Source organism: Triticum urartu, chromosome 7 (assembly GCF_003073215.2).
Source record: "Triticum urartu cultivar G1812 chromosome 7, Tu2.1, whole genome shotgun sequence".
Classification (NCBI taxonomy): domain Eukaryota; kingdom Viridiplantae; phylum Streptophyta; class Magnoliopsida; order Poales; family Poaceae; genus Triticum; species Triticum urartu.
Genome location: NC_053028.1, coordinates 648,899,719 through 648,922,152, shown reverse-complemented (window position 1 = coordinate 648,922,152; position 22,434 = coordinate 648,899,719).

Below are 22,434 nucleotides of genomic sequence, written 5' to 3'. Positions count from 1 at the left end.
GATGCCTCCTCCCGTCTTTAAAGACGGCGCCGTTGCTAAGGGAGCCTTGGCTGTCGGCCAAACTCTGCGGCTAGGTGGTTTCCTCATGACCGCCTGTTCGGCTGTTGCGCCGACGGTGACCTCTCGGGTCATCAAAAGCAACCTACACGTCAGCTCGGAGCTCGTCGAGCAGCTAGATCCAATGGAGCTCTCTTCCGTAAACAAGCTCTTGGATCGCATCGCCGCCCTGGGGGTCGCTACGGATTACGACCAAGTTGGGCTTAAACCCGATCTAAGAGAAATTAACTCTCCCCAAGTCACCCACCACGTTGCCGTGGTAGAGGCGCAGTGCGGCGACCCTTCATCTATTTTAAGGACTAGCTACGTCCGAATTCCCGACCCCTCCAAGCCGGATACCCGCGGAGGGGTGGATGTAACTCAAGACCTGAGCTTAGGATCAGGCAACGGGCTAGATTCATTGGACAACATCAAGAATTCGAACTTCAGAGTTCGGAAACTCTTCGGCCTCCGAATCTTGGATTGGGTGAGGTTTCAGATTCAACGACACCCGCCCACCCGAACATAAGCGATCTCTCCCAAATCAGGCAGAGGCCCGAGGAAACATTACATCATTAATGGGCCAGATTCCTCCTGGTTATGAACAGGATAAAGGATTGCCGCGAGGGAGACGCAATCTCAATTTTCTGCAGTAATTGCACGGACAAGGGAATCCTTAGCGCCGTAAGTCGTCGTGATAATACACGCTTCGCTGACTTGGTGTCCATAGTACAAAAATACTGTGCGATGGAAAGCGCCTGGAAAACCGAAATAAAATTTTGGGATAATCTGGCCTTGAATAGTAATCCCGTCCGAACTAAGAGGGTGCATCATCATAGGACACCCGGGATAAACACCAAAAAGCCAAAACCCTCTACAGGGCATGGAACCATACTGGAAAGGTGGCTTGATGGACCCTGTAGAATTCATAGTACAGAGGACGCCACACCAACTCACAGCCTTAGAGCATGTTGGATACTCCGGAAGGTGGCCAAAATTGGCGAGGACCTCTTAATTCTGGAGGCCGCAGAAAGCCAGCCTGAGGACACCAGTACCGTTCTCACAGTCTTCGAGACTTTCGCATCAAACAATATGCGAAAAAGAACACTCCGCAGCCTCGCCGAAGTCTATCAAGTTGCAACAATAAATCCATGGAGCGACACTGCTATTACCTTCAATGCAAGTGATGAACCTAGATTCCGAACAGCCCGAGCACCAGCCGCATTGGTCCTCAGTCCCATAGTGGACGGCTTTCGCCTCACCACGGTGCTCATGGATGGAGGCAGCGGACTAAACCTCATTTATGAGGAAACCCTTCAAAAAATGGAAATAGACTGGAACCGCATCGAGCGAAGCAGCACAACCTTTAGAGGAATAATCCCCAGTCAGGAAGCGCGCTGCACAGGAAAAATCACACTAGATGTGGTGTTCGGCACGCCGGATAATTACAGGTCCGAAGAAGTCACGTTTCAGGTGGCCCCGTTCAACAGCGGATATCACGCTTTACTAGGGCGGGAAGCATTCACAATCTTCCAAGCAATACCCCATTACGGGTACATGAAGCTTAAGATGCCCGGGCTGAACGGAATTATCACTCTAGCTAGTGATCCGGACATAGCACTCCGCGCCGAAAACAAGACGGCCGCATTAGCCCTTGAGGCACTATCCGAAGCCTTAGCGGCCGAGGAACTAACTGCGCTGCGCTCCATGGTTAACAGGGATGATGTGATACTCGACAAGAGATCCAAATCCACATCCTTCAAGCCAGCTGACGAAATAGTCAAATTCCAGGTCCGTCCAATGGACCCCAATAAAACAGCTTCCATCGGGGCACGCCTGAACCCTGATGTAGACGCCGCACTGCGAGAGTTCCTATGAGAGAACTAGGATATTTTCGCCTGGCACCCTTCAGACATGCCAGGGATCCCACGCAGGCTGGCCGAACATAGCTTAAATATCCTAAAAGGATTCAAACCTGTCAAACAAGCCCTTCGGCGTTTTTCCGAACCCAAGAGACAGGCTATGGGAGAGGAGCTAGCCAAGCTATTGGAGGTCGGATTCATTAGAGACATAAAACACCCGGACTGGCTAGCAAACCTGGTGATGGTACCAAAGAAGGACAAATCCTGGCGCCTGTGTGTCGATTTTAAAGATCTTAACAAGGCTTGCCCAAAGGATCCCTTCCCCTCCCCCGTATCGATCAAATTATCGGTCCCACCGCAGGACACGATTCGTTGTGTTTCCGCGACGCATACTCCGGTTACCATGAAATCAAGATGGCAGAATCAGACCAAGCCGCAACAGCATTCATCATACAATACGGCCCATTCTGCTTCAACACAATGCCCTTCGGGCTGAAAAACGCCGGCGCAACATATCAGCGCATCATCCAGACATGTCTAGCAAACCAGATCGGCAAAACAGTGGAGGCGTATGTGGATGATGTGGTCGTCAAATCAAGACATGTCGAATCTCTAGTAGACGACTTGAGGCTTACATTCGATATCCTCCGAAAATATGACATCAAGCTCAACCCGGCAAAATGCGTCTTCGGCGTTCCAGCCGGAAAGCTCTTGGGCTTCATTGTATCCGGTAGAGGAATTGAAGCAAATCCAGCCAAGATCCGAGCTTTGTCACAATTGGATATCCCAAATGACCTCAAACAAATATAAAAAATTAACCGGATGCGTGGCGGCTTTAAGCCGCTTCATCTCCCGCTTGGGAGAAAAGGCACTACCCCTCTATCGCCTCCTTCGGCGCACCGAACACTTCGAGTGGACGGATGCCGCCACGGCTGGACTTGACGAAATAAAAGCTATATTGGCAACAAACCCAGTCCTGGCCGCGCCGAACACCAGCGAACCAATGTTATTGTACATTGCAGCAACACATCAAGTTGTCAGCGCAGTGCTCGTTGTCGAGCGGGAAATGGATAGACACAAATTCCCCCTTCAAAGGCCGGTCTACTACGTGTCCACTATCCACACTCCATGCAAATCACGATACCCGCATTATCAAAAGATTGCATACGCTGTATTCATGGCATCCCGGAAGCTACGACACTACTTTCAAGAGTGTTCCATAACAGTAGCCTCGGAAGTACCACTCAACGATATTATCAACAACCGCGATGCAACGGGCCGGATTGCAAAATGGGCCATCGAGCTTCTCCCATTCGATATAACCTATAAGCCACGGCGAGCTATTAAATCGTAAGTTTTGGCCGACTTTGTCGCAGAATGGACGGAGGCCGAGCTCCCTAAAGAGTACGACACATATTCAAACTGGATTATGCATTTCGACGGCTCCAAAATGTTGGCCGGACTGGGGTCTGGCGTCGTCCTGACGTCCCCCACAGGAGACACAGTCCAATATGTGCTCCAGATCATGTACACGGATTCCAACAATGCAGCCGAATATGAGGCCCTCCTACATGGTCTCCGGATAGCAGTATCCATGGGTATCCATCGCCTAGAGGTACGCGGGGATTCAAACCTAGTGATATCCCAAATAAATGGAGACTTCGACGCCAAGGACCCAGAAATGGCAGCTTACCACAATGCCGTCCTAAAAATGTCAGCTCGGTTTGAAGGGCTGGAGTTTCACCATATAGCCCGAGAAAACAATCAAGCAGCGGACGTCCTGGCACGCATCGGAGCAAAACGTGATGCAGCCCCCCCCAACATCTTTTTGAAAAGATTGTTCAAGCCATCCGTAGCATGGGAGGGGGAACCCGCAAAGAACAGCCCGGACCCAGCCGCACCACTCGACGCCGAACAATCTGACATAATTGGAGGCTCTGCCAATGAAATTACACCTTCAGCCCACGTAATAATGGCGGTTATTGCCCCGTGGACAGAACCATTCCTAGCCTATCTTACTAGGCAGGAACTTCCGGAGGACCAAAACGAGGCCCGCTGCATAGTGCGGCGATCTAAAGCCTATAGAGTCCATGAGGGAGAGCTTTATAAGAAAAGCACTACCGGAGTCCTTCAAAGGTGCATCTCCGAAGAGGAAGGGCGGAACCTTCTGGCTGAAATTCATGCCGGACTCGATGGTCACCACGCCGCTGCTCGGTCCCTTGTTAGCAAGGCTTTCCGTACAGGCTTTTATTGGCCGACGGCCCGGGCAGACGCTCAGGACCTAGTCCAACGATGTGTTGGTTGCCAACTTTTTGCCAACCAAAGCCATATGCCACCCACTGCACTCCAAACTATACCCATCACCTGGCCTTTTGCGGTCTGGAGGCTTGACATGGTCGGACCCCATAAAGGTGGGACCCATAGGAAAAAATACTTACTGGTCATGGTGGATAAGTTCAACAAATGGATAGAAGCCAAGCCTGTTAAAACGGTCGAATCCGGACCTGTGATAGACTTCATATCCGGGGTTGTACACCGTTATGGCGTCCCCCACAGCATCATAACCGATAACGGTACAAACTTTACCGCCGACGAGGTAAAACTCTGGTGCAAAAACATGGGCATCAAGCTTGATTATTCTTCCGTCTATCACCCACAAACCAACGGCCAGGTCGAACGTGCAAATGGTCTTATCATGAGCGGCATTAAACCCAGACTGGTGCGGTCCCTCAAGGAATCTAACACGCACTGGGTAGAGGAGCTCGACTCCGTGCTATGGGGGCTGCGGACCACGCCAAATCGCACCACCGGATACACACCATTTTTTATGGTGTACGGCGCAAAGGCAGTTCTGCCCTGCGACATAATTCATGACTCACCTAGAGTGCGCATGTACGAAGAAAGAGAAGCCGAGCTCGATCGGCAGGACAACTTGGACGCCTTGGAGGAGGAGCGTGACGTGGCAAAAGCCCATTCCGTATTTTATCAACAGAAGGCCCGAAGATATCAAAGCAGAGAAGTACGGGCCAAAAATTACAATGTTGGCGAACTAGTTCTACGCCTGCCGGATAAGAAAAAGGACAAACTCAAGCCCAAGTGGGAAGGTCCATTCGTAATCGACCAAGTCCTGACTGGTGGGGCGTACCGCCTGCGAGATGCGTCGGATAACCGACTCGAGCCGAACCCGTGGAACGCCACCTCTCCGAAGATTCTATGCCTAGCGCCGGACTCTGTGTTCGTCTCCTTTCTCTGTCCATTTTTTGCATTTTTCTGGCTTACATCTCTCTCCTTCCCCTCTTTTCTTTTATAGCCCTTAAAGGCTCATCTAGTGACGCTCCACTCGTGCTCATTAAACCTGGGGGCTTCTTTAACAGAAACTTATTTATACGGGCTTCACGCCCAACACATGCGTCAAACTTCCGCATGTACCTTTTTCTTCACCATTATATGCATCGATATGACTTAAGTTTTGGCCAAGCTGGGTTGCCTGGCTCCTGTGCTTACCCCTACGTTCCCGATTGTTCGGCTAGGCGGTAAAGGGAGCACCTCTGCGATTGTTACTGCCGGGTCAGCCGGATGTGTACCTCAGACTGGGTGAAGCCGAAAGCTAGCATTCTTAAGGGAATATTCGGTCGGTGAAATAAAAGATGATCTTTTTACTCATTTTATGCGCCCCCAGATGCTTTTTTCTGCGTCTTTTCACGCAGTCCGGACATGCACTTTAGGGCATGCCTCCCAGCGAAAGGAACCCCTAACGGAACTATTCTCTGAAGATGTTTCTTACTAACCATGTAATATAACATAACTAGTTGGGCACTTGTCTGATAAAGCACTAATGACCCCTATGCCTGGTCTCCACGCATACCCCAGTTCTTATATAACCGCTATGGTATTCGGACACACTCCGGACCGTCAGGTCCCGAGGTTGAAGCGAAAAGGTCGGCAACGACAAACGATCTACAATCCGGCTAGAAGGCATTACACATGTCAATTCAAAATTACATAGTCATTCTAACTGATTGTATTCCTCTTCTATACCATCTAACAGGCTGTCTAATTTACAGTCCTGCTGGGAATACTTCGCGGCCAACTCTACTTGGCCGTATACTAAGCTTACAGGGATCTCCTTCCCGTCAGGCCCCACTGGTCCGACCTCGGCCATGTGGTTTGGGTCAGACTTTGTAAAACGGGTCTTCACCATGGCCCAGGCCTCCCTAGCGCCTTGTCGGCAGGCCGATATCTTCCACAACCGGAAGCGCCGCCGAGCTCCCTTCAGCTTCTCCGCAAGCTCTCCAAGGCCCTCGGGCATGGAGTGGGCAGGCCATAAGGCTTGGGCAACGCCTCGCACCGCCTGCCGAATTCGCTCGTGCAGTTGCAAGAGTTCGGGAAGAAGGTCACCCGTAGAACCGGGCATCTCCTCTGCAGGACGACCTGTGAGCATACCTACAGACATTACTCTGTTAGTCGACTTCCTCGCCGAACTCTTTTTTCAAAGTTCGTTCAAGCACTTACTAAATATGCCGCGTCGAAGCCGCTGATTCTCCTTCGTGGAGTCGGACAGCTGGCCACGAACATCTTTGAGTTCGATGTCCAGCTTGGTGTTGGCATCCTGAAGACCATTCTTCTCTCGCCTCACCTTTGTCAACGTACTCTCACCGGCCTTTAGCCGGCGTAAGAGCTGTTGCCTTTCCGGATCGAGTCCGGCGCCATTTGCAATATGATTTGTCAGATTTGCACCCACACCGCACAATACTAATCTTTCGAAGTGTATCTTACCTGAGGGGGTCTTTGGGCTCCCCTGCTGCGACTAGTGCGGCCTCTAGTTGGGCCTTGCACTTTTCCAGCTCCTAGGACAATACGGTATTCTTCTCTGTAAGAACCTGCATATTAAATGATCCTTAAATCAGTTGCTCTAACTGTTTCAAGTCTCGGGGGCTACTGGTATATATATATTTGATCAAAATTTTCTTACCCGTATGTCTTTTACATACTGCTCTGTGGCTCTGGCTAAACCAATTTGAGCAGCACGGAGGTACGCATCTCCCGAATTAAAGGCATCTAAAGCCTCTTGGGAGAAACAAGCATCGCGTAGAACTGTCCGGCGACGCTTGTGGTTCATGGCACTCTCCACATCAGAATTTGTGGCAGACAGCCTGTCCGCATCCTCTATCGGAGGAGCGTCTGGTGCGCGCCTTGTGCTCGCCTCTGCTTCCTGGCCAGACGTTGGAGCCTGGCTGGTGGAGGCGCGATTGGCAACCTCTTCGGACGTAGTCCGGCGAGGTCTCTTCGTTCTGAAGATAGCACGAACGTTAATATGCCCTGACAGAATAACACCAGGGAAACAGAGGGTGCGCTATACCTTTGCGCCGGCATCTCAGTCCGGACTACATTCCTTTTTGCCCCACGGGGCCCTGCGGCCCCTCGTTGGCTAGCCGCCGCAGGTTCGGCCTCCCGCCTCGGAAATCTTCCCTGCAAAACACGGTTGTCATCAGAAACACCGGAATACGTGAGAATGGAATCTCTCTCAAGGGAATGAGACTCCTGTTTCTGTCACCTGGGAGGCCGGGATTAACCCTGGGTAATCAGCCGTAATGGCTACCAAGGTATTGTCCTTGCTTAGCTGATGGAACACCCCGTCGATAAGCTCCACCGATATGTCCGGATCCTCTTCGGAGTCCGGATCGAGGGACCGTTCTGGGTCCTCGGGCTGTGGAGGGCGGCTGTTTATATCCTTTACCTCCTGTCGCAGTTCCTGCATTGAAGTCGTTAGACTACATATCCAACCGTGGGAGTATAAAACAAACGGGCAAGCGCAATTGTTCACTCCAACTTGCAGGATCGTACATAGTAAATCCGGCCCGCGGGTTGACGCAGAGGAATTCCTCCTTTTCTTCCTTGTACAAAGAGGATAAGATCTTTACTAGGGCGGCGGCTGAGGCCGGCCCCTTACGACCGTAACGGGTGGCGTCATCCTCCCCGTTGAAATCCCACATGGGGTGGCCTCTATATTGAAGTGGCTGCAACCCCCGCATAATGCATGCGGCCATGACTCCAATCATGGTTAGTCCGGAATGAGCCAACAGTCTTATTCGGCCCATCAGGTAAAGGACGTCTCTGTCGCTTTCTCTCCGAGAGCTCCGCGGACGCCAGCTCAAGCGATTCTTCAACGGAGCACTGTTGAACTCAGGGAGACCGACCCGGACAGGGTCCGGTAGCGGGACGTCATCTTTGTAAAACCATTTCGAAGGCCAGTCCTCGGACGCCTTCTTTGGGGTTCCGGATAGGTATCCGGTCCCAGTGATGCGCCATACTTTGGCTCCGCCCACTTGGTATATAGACCCCTCTTGAGAACGGGGCACCAGGCAGAATAACCTCTTCCACAGCGCGAAATGAGCCTCAACGCCTAAAAATAGCTCGCAAAGGGCGACAGAACCCGCAATATGTAATACGGAGGCGGGCGTGAGATTGTGCAGCTGGAGGCCGTAGAACTCCAGAAGCCCGCGGAGAAATGGATGAATTGGAAATCCCAGTCCCCTTATTAGATAGGGGACGAGGCACACCCACTCTCCTTTAGAAGGATTGGGGTGCTCTCCGCTTGTTTTCCGCCATTGTAGGTGGCGAGACCGGCTCAGACCGGGACCATGTATGCCCGAGGGAGAAATCCCTTGGGCTGAAGCGACACTAACTCGCTATGCGGGATGGTGCAACTCTCCCAGTCCCCGGGTTTGGGACCGGAGGGGCGAGGGGAGGAGCTGCGACGGCTGGTCATGTTGGAATGGACCTTTGCTGGAAGCGCTCTGATGATAACTCGCGGAGAGGAGAAGATGTGGTTTGGACCTAAATCCCCATCCCGTTAAATAGGCGGCTCGTTTATACGGTTAGGGGTGTGGATGTAAAAATGCCCCGGCTTTTCGCATTCGTTTGACATGTGGAAGACGGCCATTATTGGGCCTGGAAGCCGAGGAGCACTACATTACAAAAATTGGACATTATTCCTACAGGTACATAGGATTTGGAGAAGAACCCGCCTTGCAATGACGAACAATCTGCGCGCCGGACTCGTCGTCATTGAAGCCTGGTTCGGGGGCTACTGAGGGAGTCCTGGATTAGGGGGTGTTCGGGTAGCCGGACAATACCTTCAGCCAGACTCCTGGACTATGAAGATACAAGATTGAAGACTTCGTCCCGTGTCCGGATGGGACTTTCCTTGGTGTGGAAGCCAAGCTTGGCGATGCGGAAATTTCTAGATCTCCTACCATTGTAACCGACTCTGTGTAACCCTAACCCTATCCGATGTCTATATAAACCGGAGGGTTGTAGTCCGTAGGACATCAACTCCATATACAACAATCATACCATAGGCTAGCTTCTAGGGTTTAGCCTCCTTGATCTCGTGGTAGATCTACTCTTGTACTACCCATATCATCAATATTAATCAAGAAGGAGTAGGGTATTACCTCCATCGTGAGGGCCCGAACCTGGGTAAAAACATCGTGTCCCTTGTCTCCTGTTACCATCCGGCCTTGACGCACAGTTCGGGACCCCCTACCCGAGATCCGCTGGTTTTGACACCGACACTAAGCACTTCTCCCATTGCAAGAAAGATAAATCTAGTAGGCCAAACCAAACTGATAATTTGAAGAGACTCGCAAAGATAACCAATCATACATAAAACAATTCAGAGAAGATTCAAATATTATTCATAGATAGACTTGATCATAAACCCATAATTCATCGGTCTCAACAAACACACCGCAAAAAGAAGATTACATCGAATACATCTCCACAAGAGAGGGGGAGAACATTGTATTGAGATCCAAAAAGAGAGAAGAAGCCATCTAGCTACTAACTATGGACCCGTAGGTCTGAAGTAAACTACACACACTTCATCGGAGGGGCTATGGTGTTGATGTAGAAGCCCTCCGTGATCGATGCCCCCTCCGGCGGAGCTCCGGAAAATGCCTCAAGATGGGATCTCGTGGATACAGAAAGTTACGGCGGTGGAATTAGGGTTTTGGCTCCATGTCTGATCGTTTGGGGTACGTGGTTATATATAGGAGGAAGAAGTACGTCTGTGGAGCAACAGGGGGCCCACGAGGGTGGAGGGCGCGCCTGGGGGGTAGGCGCGCCCCCTACCTCGTGGCCTCCTGTTACGTTTCTTGACGTAGGGTCCAAGTCTCCTGAGTTGTATTCCATGAGAAAATCACGTTCCCGAAGGTTTCATTCCGTTTGGACTCCGTTTGATATTCCTTTTCTTTGAAACCCCAAAACAGGAAAAAAAACAGCAATTCTGGGCTGGGCCTCCGGTTAATAGGTTAGTCCCAAAAATAATATAAAAGTGGATAATAAAGCTCAATAATGTCCAAAACAGTAGATAATATAGTATGGAGCAATCAAAAATTATAGGTACGTTGGAGACGTATCTAGGAGACCCAAAGTCAAGATGGCCGCGCCAGTACGTGCCCGATGAAGAGGCCGACGATCGTGCTGACTACGACCATGGTGACTCGTGGCATGAAGACGATGGCATCTATGTCGAAGGTGATGGTGATGAAGAAGAAGGCAATGACGTTGATATTAGTGGCGAGCCATTGTTCATCGACGAGCTCACCCAAAGAGCGGAAGCACAAAAGAAGAGGAAGAGCTTTCGCACGGGTTCATATACACAAGATGAGGACAAGTTGATTTTCCAAGCTTGGATGGAGATTAGCCAAGATCTGAGGACCGGCGCGCAACAAAAGGGCATTGTTTTTTGGACGAGAGTCCACAAAACATTCCGTGAAAGAAAGATGTTTGAGCCCTACCAATTTACAAGGAACAGTGGCATCGGCTCGATTCAAAAGAGATGGTTGTTCATCCAACAAGAGTGCAACAAGTATTGCGCCGCATTTGAGAGCGTTGAAGCACGGCCCGTGAGTGGTCTCGGCGTTGGGTACATGGTATGCTCTCCTCTTCCTAGCCCTTTCCTTACTACGGCCATGAGACTTCGGCCGTGTATATGTTTGCATGTTCACTTGTTGTTGATCATGTGGTGTAGGCATTTGAATCGTTGGAGGCATTCAAGGCCCGACACAATGACAAGCCATTCACTCTTACGCATTGTTGGACGATCATCAACAATTGCCCTAAGTTCAAGGAGCAATACCGTGAAGTACAAAGGAAGAGAGGACTGAAGACGGCCAAGTTCGCCGGAGGTGGAGATGGCGAGGCGTTGAAGAGGCCGAGGGGCAAGACCAACTCCAAGGTTGATGACATACGTGATACCTCATCCATGGCATTACATGACACTTTGCATGGCATGATGTCCCAAAAGGATGTGAGGGACGAGAAGAAGCGGCAAAGCAAGGACGAGCAAATGAAGCAATACCTAGACCTTCAAAGAAAGAAGCTTGAGATGGAGGAGGCGGCCAAGAGGAGGAAGATCGACATGGGGGAGGCGGCCCAGCAAAGGCAACTCGACATGGAGGAGGCGGCCCGGCAAAGGCAGCTCGACATCGAGGCCGACAACGTCAAGGCCAGGCAGAGGCAGCTCGACATCGAGGCCACCAATGCCGCCACCAAAGCGAAGGAGGTGGCCCTTGCGATCATGAGCGTGGACTTGTCGAAGATGAGCGAGAAGACGAGGGCCTGGTTCGAGGCCAGGCAGAAGGAGATGCTCGATGCCGAAGGCCTGAACTAGGTCGTCCGATCGGCGTGGATGTTCTTTTTTGGAGACTGGCATGGGTGCCGCCCGCCCGGTGGGCCGCTGGCAGTGTGCCGGCGAGAAAACATTCATTTTGATGGCCGGCTGTGTTGCCGGCCGCTGGCTGTGTTGCCGGCAAGGATAACTATTCATTTTGGAGGCTGGCTGTGTTGCCGGCCGCTGGCTGATGCCGGCGATGGACGTGTAGGCCGCTGGCTCTGTTGACAGCGTGATGAACCGGGGCAGTTGGCCTGAACTAGGGCTTGGCATTTAAAACGTTGTTTTTGGTTTTTTAAATAGACGCGGACAAAATGTAGCAAATGGATGCGGCTGCACGTTGGACGCACGGCCACCGCACCCCAAAATACGTCCGGACATGACCCTAAATCCTATCCAGACGGACAGAATCCGGATAAAATGGACGTCCGTTTAGGGTCGCCCGGTGGAGTTGGCTTCCGAAACGGCGAGTTGGGTCGATGGACGATTGCTGCTCTAGTTCAGTGATGCGGTCCACAACCACATGGTGCACTCGGTTGGAGAACCTTGCATGGCGATGCATGCACGCAGTCTCCCGCTGCATGTGACCGAGACTGGGGTCTCGGAATGAGGCCATCGTGCGCGCAAGATCTCATTGATAGAGAGTCTGATAATAGGTCCAAGTGGTATAGCAGTGCTGGATCCGTGCCATCGTTTTCTGCCACTTTGTTTGTACCGTATCACGTAGGCGTACGGAGTACTGCACCATCTGTACGTGGTGCATCGACCGTTTTTTAACCCATGCATGTGCATGCATGCAGGAAGGGCATAGTACCATGCCTGATAGCGTCGGTCAGAAAGGGATTAGGGCAAGCTAGCCTCGGTAGAGATGACGAAAAAAGTGGCATGGCGACCCGACATGAGTGAACGTCCAGCTGTTGAGCCATGCACGTCCACATGGGACGAGCCCCCACGATGGTCCGGCCGGCTGGAGCCCCCTTGGCCCTCGCATGCATCGCTCCGGGTCCGGCACGGCACGGCACGTACGTGTTGGCCCGCACCCAGCACACCTAGTCGGAGCGCGTATGGCGTGCCACTTTCCGTGCAAGTTGCACTATTCTACGGGGAGATGTGAGGTCGTGTAGCTTTTACAGTCAGAGTCAAGTAGGAGCACTGGTGTGTATGCTGATGATGAAAATGAGCCAATCAGCCGCACGTCGCTCGATCTTTTTGCTCCGAAAATAGCTAGCTTGGCCGGCGTGGATCGGTGGAGGCATGCATGCCGGGTGGAGGAAGGTGTAGACAGCACCGACGGACCCGAGGACCGACGCGCGCGGATTCAGCTCGATCGCATGCACCAGTGGATCTCTCGACCGGCCCTAGGTTTCCATGCGGCCGGCGCTGTCATCCACCACCTTGCTGTCTGCCGCGCGCACACCCCGTCGTCGACCCACCCAGAAGCATCCCGGCTCCTCGCGACGGTGTCCGAGCAATGCGGCCGCTTCTTCTTTAGTCATACTCTCTCCGTATGAAAATACTTATCCTAAAAATGATTATATATATTGTATCTAGAGATAAATACAATCATTTTTAGGACAAATATTTTCGAACGAAGGGAGTAGTACACAATACTCATTCAAGTTGCATCCTGTGCAAAGCGCGTGCGTAAGTCGCGTTGTTGTGGACGATACTCTATAATTTGTAGCTATAGCTAGTAATTCAAAGTTCTGCATCCGTACTAGTACCACACATAAACAAATGGAATTTGCATCACATGAGCCAGCCAGTTAGCAGGGCGGTTTGATGCCGCGTTCGTCAGTTGGTTCGAGTTATTCTTTTGGCACGACCGAGTCCGTCGCTCTGCACCATGCATGCACGCATGATGCTGCATCACATGGGATTTCAGCTCGACTCTTCTGTAGACTGTAGTCTAGTCGAAAATCCAGTAAACAAAAAGGGCTAGCGCAGGTGCAGAGATGCTCCACCCAGCTGCTACGGTACGGTACGGACGACCCGTACGTATACGGAAATGTTAACGCCCATATGTGTGGGCGTTTACCACCCCGACCACACGCAAGCATCACCGTTGACAGCTCTGTGCATGAATCTTGGAACAAACCGGGCGGTTTTTTGCGCCACGTAGGACGAGGCGCGTGTGCGGTGTGCGAGTAAGTTCGCCCGCACGTTGGTTGCCATCCCGCGGTCAGCGGTTGCCATTGGAGTCGTGCAGTGGAACTGCAATGCGCCCGCACGCCACGCTTTGACCGCGGTTGACGTCAAACACGTCGCACGCCTCTGCCCCCTCTCCCTCACGCTTCCATTTACTCACCCGCACCGCAGTTACTGGCAGAACCCACTCGCATTTCAAACCATCGAAGGAGAATGCGAGGGGAGAAGGCGACGGCGGAGGCGGAAGATTCGACGGTGTTCGTGGCCGTCGGTGGTGCTCGCCGGAACGGAGCGGCTTCGCCGGAGCGCCTGCGGCCCGGGTTGAAGGTACTGCTCGCTACAACTCTCGCAATCCCTTCCCGCATTTTCCCCCCTTCCCTCCCTGTTCGATTCCTTGATCGAGATTCGGAGAGATTCAGGCGATTCGTCGATGCGTCGGCGTTCCCGCCAGCGCCGAAGTCGTCTGCTAGCCGTTTTTGGTTGCACTGGTCAGTTTCGTCGCGGCCGCGGCCGCGTCATCGTCGGCGTGGTTCTGCCTGTTCGGAGGCACGCACTAGTCTTGCCTATGGATTGAGCAGGTGTCTCCCGGGTTGTTTTTGATGCGTGTTGGTTCTATTTTGTGTTTGCAGTCAGTTCGTGGGAGAATTTGTCGGTGAATTTGAAGTCGAGGTAGTTGCCATTGAACCCTAGATCTAGTTAGTTGGGTTTTGAAAATGCAGTATGAGGCGAACTTGATAGTTACATTAACTATCATGTTTGTGCGACCACTAACTCCCTGAACAAATGAGATAGTTGCCACAAACGTGTTTACCCTTGCGGCAACAAATTACTGAAATGACTGTGTTAGTTGCCACATGTAAGCTTTCGCACAGGGCAACTATTTCCATTCAATGATTGGGATAGTTGCCACACACACGCTCTTCCATGTGGCAACTAAATTTGCTGAAGTACTGTGATAGTTGCCACACACACGCTCTTTTTCCGCGTGGCAACTAAAATTGCTGAATTACTGTGATAGGTGCCACAATCATGCTATTTCGTTGCGGCCAGTGTTTTTCCGAATGATATGTGATAGTAACCACACTGTGATAGGTGCCACATGAATGTATATTCAGGAGCCAACTGCACTGGATGGCAACTATTGTGCACATCAAGTGTGCCTGTTGCCACCTGGATAGTATATTCATGTGGCAAATAGAGTGTGAACACACTGTCTGTTGCCATTCTGCATATAAGATAGTGTGGAAAATTGGCTGCATAATGTGGCAACCGAATTTGCATATCAAATGTATCAGATGCCATACATATGCTTTGCATGTGGCAAGTTTTTGCTGACCTCTTTGCATTTACATTTCCACCATGACAATTTGGTCTGTTCCCATCTCAACAGAATGGCTCGTGGCGATCGTCAAAACAACGATGATGATTTCATGGATCCACCACAGCGTAATCGGGCAACTGGACGGAGAAAAGAGGATGATGAGGTAAATGCTCACACATCCCCCCTTCCTCCTGCTGTATGTTAATGGTTGACACCTCGAGCTAGCAATCGTCTGACACGAACTAAAATTTCTTAACATTGCAAAACGCGGCAACAACTGATCTCTTTTTGCAAAAACATGGCAACAACTGATCACTTTATGTCTTTTTTTGCAGAAGAATAAACGTATTCGCAACAGAGCCTCCCAAGAACGACTGACTGCGTTGACTGACAAATTCAGCGACGATCAGAAGGGGGCTGCTGCTGAGATGGGTATGCAGTCTATGATGGTTGTCCGGTGCATGAACCTTGTCAACCCTGTATGCGATTGGCTTGGTGAGATCTACAACCCCGCCTCCAGGGAATTCGTGATTCCGGGACGTGGAAGACTACCGCTGAACGAGGAATCCGTGTTCTGTACTTTGGGTGTGCCTCGTGGACATATCAAAGTCCCGTACGAGATCAACAATGAGATCGAGGAAGCGCTGTTCCCCCGTTTGTTTCCTGGGTTGGAATCCATTCCGAACACGTCTGCCGTGGCAGATTCGCTGGAGGCCATGACAACGCATGGAGATGTTTTCAAGATGAAGCTACTCATGTACCTCATCTCAGCCGTTTTCGCGTCGACCACTTCTCCTCGCCCAAGCAACAAATGCTTCCCCATCCTGGTGAATGATCTATCTTTACTACATTATTTTTCCTTCAATTTTTTTGCTCCGATGTCATGTGCAAGCTAGTCACTGCCAGTGTTTTTTGATTTTTTTCCATTGGATTTCTGACGCGGCAACTCGTTGTCCTGAATTTTGTGCCGTGCAGGCGAAACTGAAAGATGTGAAGAACATGAATTGGTGTAAGTTCATTGCCGACTTCCTGCATGATGCATTCGCAAGCAAGGTGTACCAGAAGGGTTGTCGACTGCATTTAATGGTATTTTTTTACCGGCCCTTTCAGTGAACACTCTTTTTAACACCTTTTTATTCATGCATGGGCAACCTGATCATAACAAGATGGCAACTGCCATGTGTGATTTTTTGGCAACTGCCATCATGACAATATGGCAACTGCCATCATACTATGATGGCAACTGTCATCATGACAATATGGCAACTGCCATCATACTATGATGGCAACTGCCATCACACTATGATGGCAACTAGCACATACAGATGGCAACTTCTTCTTTTTTCTTTTTTTCATGCACTTCAACTTATGATCGTAGGAACATATATTATCCTGTTTTTTCGCAAAATACCATGATCCCCACTGATTTTTCTTTCTTTTTAAAATTGTTGTACATCAGCTCATGTACGTCGACTGTCTTGATCTGTCCATCGTGGATTTCACTGGGACAGGAGGCCCGCCGCCTACGCACAAGTTTGCTGTTTCTGCGTGGACTATTGATGCTGTCAAGGCTGTGCTTACTGCAGACAGGGTAACTGATACCAAATATGGAAAACTGCAAGTTAGTTTTGCTTTTTTGCAACACATGAACTGCTAGTCAGTGTTCATCATTCTCTCTCTTACATCCTAGCTATTTTTTTTGTTCTCTCCAGCTGATGGCCAAGCATGCTATAGACTACAGCGTGTTTGGGGGGCCTCAAAACTTTGGAAAGTGAATGGACGTGCACTCAGCTCCGTCTTGCCCTGCCGAGGTAATCAAAAGATCTACATCTATGGTTTGCCGTGGAGTATTTTTCGATGTCGTGCAAGTGATTGCAATACGGGATGGTCATTGATGCCTCTTTGTTTCGTGTACAGGCGAGGGCACCTGTTGAGCAGCTAATAGGGCAGTTTGCATCTGGATTGACCGGCTTGTTCGGGAAGTTGGTTGAGGGGTGGACGTCCCTCAGCGGCTCTGACAGCGACGCGGTTGTGAGGCAATTCACTTCATTTGTCCCAGAACGTACACACCGGCCAACCGGTTGCCGTGGCCGGTATGACTACAACAGTTCCCAGGAGCCTGCTGACACACAAGATGAACTAGGTGGAGACGCTAGTCTCAGCAAGGATGACGACGATGTCATGGATAATGTGCAAGAGGACATCGATGATGATGAACATGCTGAAGTTCGCGCAGGTGGTTACAAGGGCAAGGATGCAACAGATGTCCCCCAACCGGATAAAGTCAAACAACACACGGCTGGGAGAGGCGAGGGGGTTTTGCCATCAAAGAGGGGGATGGCTCCAGAGGGTGTTGGGCAGGTTTCTTCTGGCAAGAGGTCTAGGACCGACCCTGTAGCTGCCAGGAAGAGGTTCGACTTTCATCTTAGTTTTTTGCTTTGTCTATTTTCTTCGAACAGACTCATCCTCTTTTTTTGCACTTGTGTTCTATCAAACGCGGCAACGAGATTGCTGACTGACAATTGCCACCTTTTTTTCCTCCATCTCATACGTGCAGCGAGCCGACAGCTAGTGGACGAGCAGTTACGAAGAAACAGGCGCCAACGCCAACCCGTGTTTCTGCTCGGTTGAACAAAGGTGCCCCCATTGCCGGTGACACCACTTCCACCAGGACATCTCCTCGCACGATGACAACCAACACCGGGGATCCTGTCGTGTTGCCAGACCTGAGGAAGGCAGTCAGGATGTAGGTTTTTTCATCCGCTTTCATTGACATAGCGTTATATTTTCTTGATTTTCCAATGCATTCGTTTAGCTTGTCACATTGTCTTCTGTCATCGCCCCCCCCACGTGGCAACCGCTGTTTTACCAAATGGTTCTTTCTTTCCTTTCTAAGTGTGTGGCAACTCCTATTTGTTTTTCACATGGCAAGTGGAATGTAGGCCAAATGGTAACTTTAATGTACCTAATGGCAACTGCCATCTTTTTTACCGTTGGCTTGTGAGCTCATCCCACGCCTAGGTTTGAAATTGCATTCATGGCAGATTAGACATTTTTATCATTCTTCAAGGTTGCTAACATGGCAACTGATGCTGGATGGCAACTGCTAATTATGACACATGGCAACTCACGTTCCCCTTACATGGCAACTACCAGCTTTTCCACCCGTTTTCCATTTTTTTAAGATTTCTACCAAGGCAAACATAATTTTGTTTCATTTTTAAATACCTTTTTCATGTGCTTCATTTTTTTTGCAGGGTGAAGAAGACTACTACGCGTGGGTCCAAGCATATCAGTAAGGACCCGCTCGAACGCCTGCATTCAAAGTTTTCAACAGGGGGCAACTCAGATGTACATGAGGCACCAGGCGACAATACTGCTGTTGCACCGTTGACCGCTCCCACCAACTCTGATGCAAGTGGCCGACCATCTCCGCCGGCTGCAGATGTGCAGGCTAGAACAACAGGCATCCATACATCGGGGAGTGACGAGTCGGTATCTGCCAGGACAGCTGAAATACTGCCAACTCTTCTAGCAATGAAGAATGCTGCTATGAGCCATGCCACCCCATCAGCAAGCGTTGAAGTGGACGCTCCCGAGACGAACCTAGGCAAGGAAGATTCCCGCTCATCTGACACTGATTCCAAGCGCGTGCGTGGTGGCACTACTGTGTCCATGACAAAAGCGGTCGAGGCGGCAGTTCACAAGGATATGCCACCTACAGGTGAGAGTCCTGGCACAACAGCTCCAGCTCTTGTCGGTGCAGATACTGCTAAGGCGACTATTTCGCATGCTGGTCTACCACCTAGGCGTCGTAGCCCCCGCAAGCAACCAAGAGACATACCGAACGCACCGGCTGTAGCCAGGAGCAGGAGAGACGAGTCTGGTTTTGTTCCTGCGTCCACACTGTTCCCGCCACCTGCCAAAAGCAATGTGACGGAGAAACCGGAAGACCGGAGCACAACTGATGCAGGTGTCAAGTCGGGCATGAGCGACGCAGGTGAACACCCGGAGCAGACTACGCCTTTACCCGCAGTGGAAATCCCCAGCATAAATCTACGCACTTCCAGGCTCCCAGTCAATGTCGGTGTCCCCTACAGCCCAAACAAGAAGATTGTCATGAAAGCTGCGGCTGATACCGCTGACAACACGCCCCGCCCTGCAAATAAGGCCGATCATTCTGTAGCGGCCGATTCAGATATGTTTGTTGATCTTTCACCGATGGATTCTGCCCCGCAAGTCGTTGGTGGTCCGGCCAGTAGGAATGAGAGGCACCCAATGGCCTTTACCCCACCGAGCTTCAGCCTTGGCATCAGTCAAGATCAACCAGTGGTGCGAGATCCTATGCCAGTTGCCTTTGCTTTCCCAGGAGGCATGCCTGCAATGATGGCGCAGCCAATGGTCGAGGGCAGGAAGGCTGTCAAGTTCGCAGAGCCGATTGTGCAAGGTACACTTGCCATGTCCTTATGATTTTTCTTGTATACATCTTTTGTAGTTTGACTTTTGTCCCAAACATATTTTTTCGGGGGTTCTCGCTTGTGATGGCAACTGACATGTGATGACATGGCAACTGGATTTGATGCACCATGTCACCTACATTTTTGTTTTGCTGCCATGCTGCATTTGACATTTGGGCAACCACGTGGCAACTGAAGTTGATTCAACATGGCAACTGTAGTTGCTGTCACATGGCAAACACAGTGCATCACACATGGCAACTGATCTGCCACACCATGTCACCTGGATTTTTTGTTTCCATGTTGCATTTTTTCACACGGCAATCACATGGCAAGTGGAGTTGACACAACATGGCAACTGTAGTTGTTGTGACATGGCAACTACAGTCCAACTAGGTGGCAACTACAGTGCAACTACATGGCAATTGTAGTTGCTATGACATGGCCACTGTAGTTAACCACACATGGCAACTGCCCCACTTTTGTTACCCACATCTCACATCATGCACCCTATCTTCTCACAAACCATCTGTTTTTGATTTCCTAGGTATCGTAAGTCATTTTTTTATCATTGCAGCCACCCCTGAGGAGATTTCACCATCCCTTGACGAAACTTACCGCATGATTGAGGAGGCAGCATTGCAGAGGAGGTCCTCACGAGGGCAAGGGCAATCAAGTTCCAACGTGGCTGCAGACACGGTATCTGAGGAGACCATTAGGAGTGCCACTCCTGGTTCTGTGAGGCAGCAGAGGGTAGTGCACCCACCTCCCGCGAAAGACTACGAGCCCGAATTCAGGGCCACTAAGGGACAGACTCAGCTGTACGATATCGTCAAGCGGTTTGGAAATGCGAGGTCCAGCGGCAAGCACATGAAGGAGCTGAAAGCGTAAACGACCACACCCCATAATATCTCATTTTGCTTTGCTCCTTTTTTACCATTCACCTCCTTCGTACTTTCTATGCACGATCCGCTTACGTTTTAGTTCTTTCATAATTTTTTTTACTTAGTAGGCATGATTCTTCCATGTTATATTGTTTTCATACAGCTCATGTTTGGACAGAACCAAAGTCATTCAATGCGGAGCGACGTACGTCGACCTGGGTGATCTTGCTGAGTCCGTGAGGCCAAATGGCAAAATGTCGACCAATGTAGTTGCATGCGGGATTGACTACATCAACAACCACACCGATGTGTGCGCCAACAAGACAATCATGCATTACAGTGTGACCTGCAAAATATGGGATGGTGACTTCCACCACAAAATTCCGAGGAAGAACTTTGCCCAACACGGTGATTTCAAGCTCACACTGAAGAAATATGTGAGTACTCCTTCACCGTGTGCACTGTTTTTTCACAAGGTGTGCTTTTTTGCCATCATCTGCACTTGTGTTTACGTGGCAGTTGTTTTCATGTGGCAACAGCTGCCGTGCACACTGACTTATTGATTTTTGCATCCCGCGCAAACTATGTGGCAACTTGACAGTAAAATACATGGCATACTTTTGTTCACACATGGACGGCAACTTTCTTTCAACTACCCCACCCATAACCAGACATTTTCTACGTGATTCTAATTTTTTTGTCCCTCTGCTGTTCTTTACGTGAACACTGCTTCTCATGTCCTCACTTTTTAAATGCAGGTCATGTTCCCCATGTTCCAGGAGCTTGCACCACATGACCCACACGACAAGTGTGGTCACCACTATGCGATCTGTCTTGACCTGAAGAACCAACGTGTTGAGGTGCTTGATTCAATCCGTTCGGAAGATGATGCAGACCTTACCACGCATGTTGAATTCTTCATTAAGAACCTCAAAGAGACATGGCACCATCACTAAGAACACTCAAAGGTCCAGATCAGGCATTTCCCGACTGAGTATGTGGCGACTTCGAAGCAAGGGAACACGTAATTTCTTCCTCCCTTTTCATCTGCCATTTACATCAATCCAATCCTTGTTTTGTTTGTCAGATCTGGAATTGAAGTCTATCTTTTGTTACGTCTGTCCTCTTTGCGTGGTCACGTGACTCTTTTCCTCGTGCAGGACGGACTGTGGCTTTCACGCGCTGGAGTACCTTGCAAAGTGGGAAGGCAGAATTGTCCCCGCTATCACAGCTGCAACGGTCGTTGAGCTCCGGAAAATCCACACATGGAACTGGTTGACGAATGAAGATTTCAACAAGCGGTCCGGAGCACGCGAGTTTGTGGAGGAAGCTGTCAAGAAAGTCATCAAGAAGTACAAGTGATCACGTGGCGTTACAGACCAGACGCATACCTTACATTCTGTTGCCGAGGAATGTAAGGTATTATCTCTTTGTTTCTCGTTGAAAACTATGTTTGTGTGCTATGTTGTGACTACAACCCCGCGTAGGCTACTATGTAGTGGTGGTGTGTGAGCGACATTTGAATAGTTTCTGTAATATACGTGTGGACGTGAACCTATTTTAGGCGTTATTATTACAATGGTTTCATCGTTTCTAGCACCGGTTTGATGCTTCGAACGCGTCTACGATGTTTTCAAAACGATGGAAAATGTAGTTCATCAGACATGGGTAGTGAAAGTCATCGTCGTTTTATATTTTTGGCTGTTTTGCTTCTTCAATTTCATCGCTAACTGCACCGGCTAGCATGGGTAGGTTGATCATGCAGCCACAACGTTTTGCTAAGGTTTATGCACGTTACGCTTATTCCAACTTGTTTCCCATACACTGCACACAACACACTATGTGTCCGTAAACCGCGTCATATTGTCATGGGAATATATGCCATGCAGAGTCATCAGGAATACCATGGCATATTTTCAGTACAGCTAACATGGCAGATACAGTACAAACAACATGGCAGCTCCAGCATAATTAACATGGCAGATACATCACAACTAAGATGGCAGATCCAGTACAACTAAAATGGCAGATCCACTACAACTAGCAT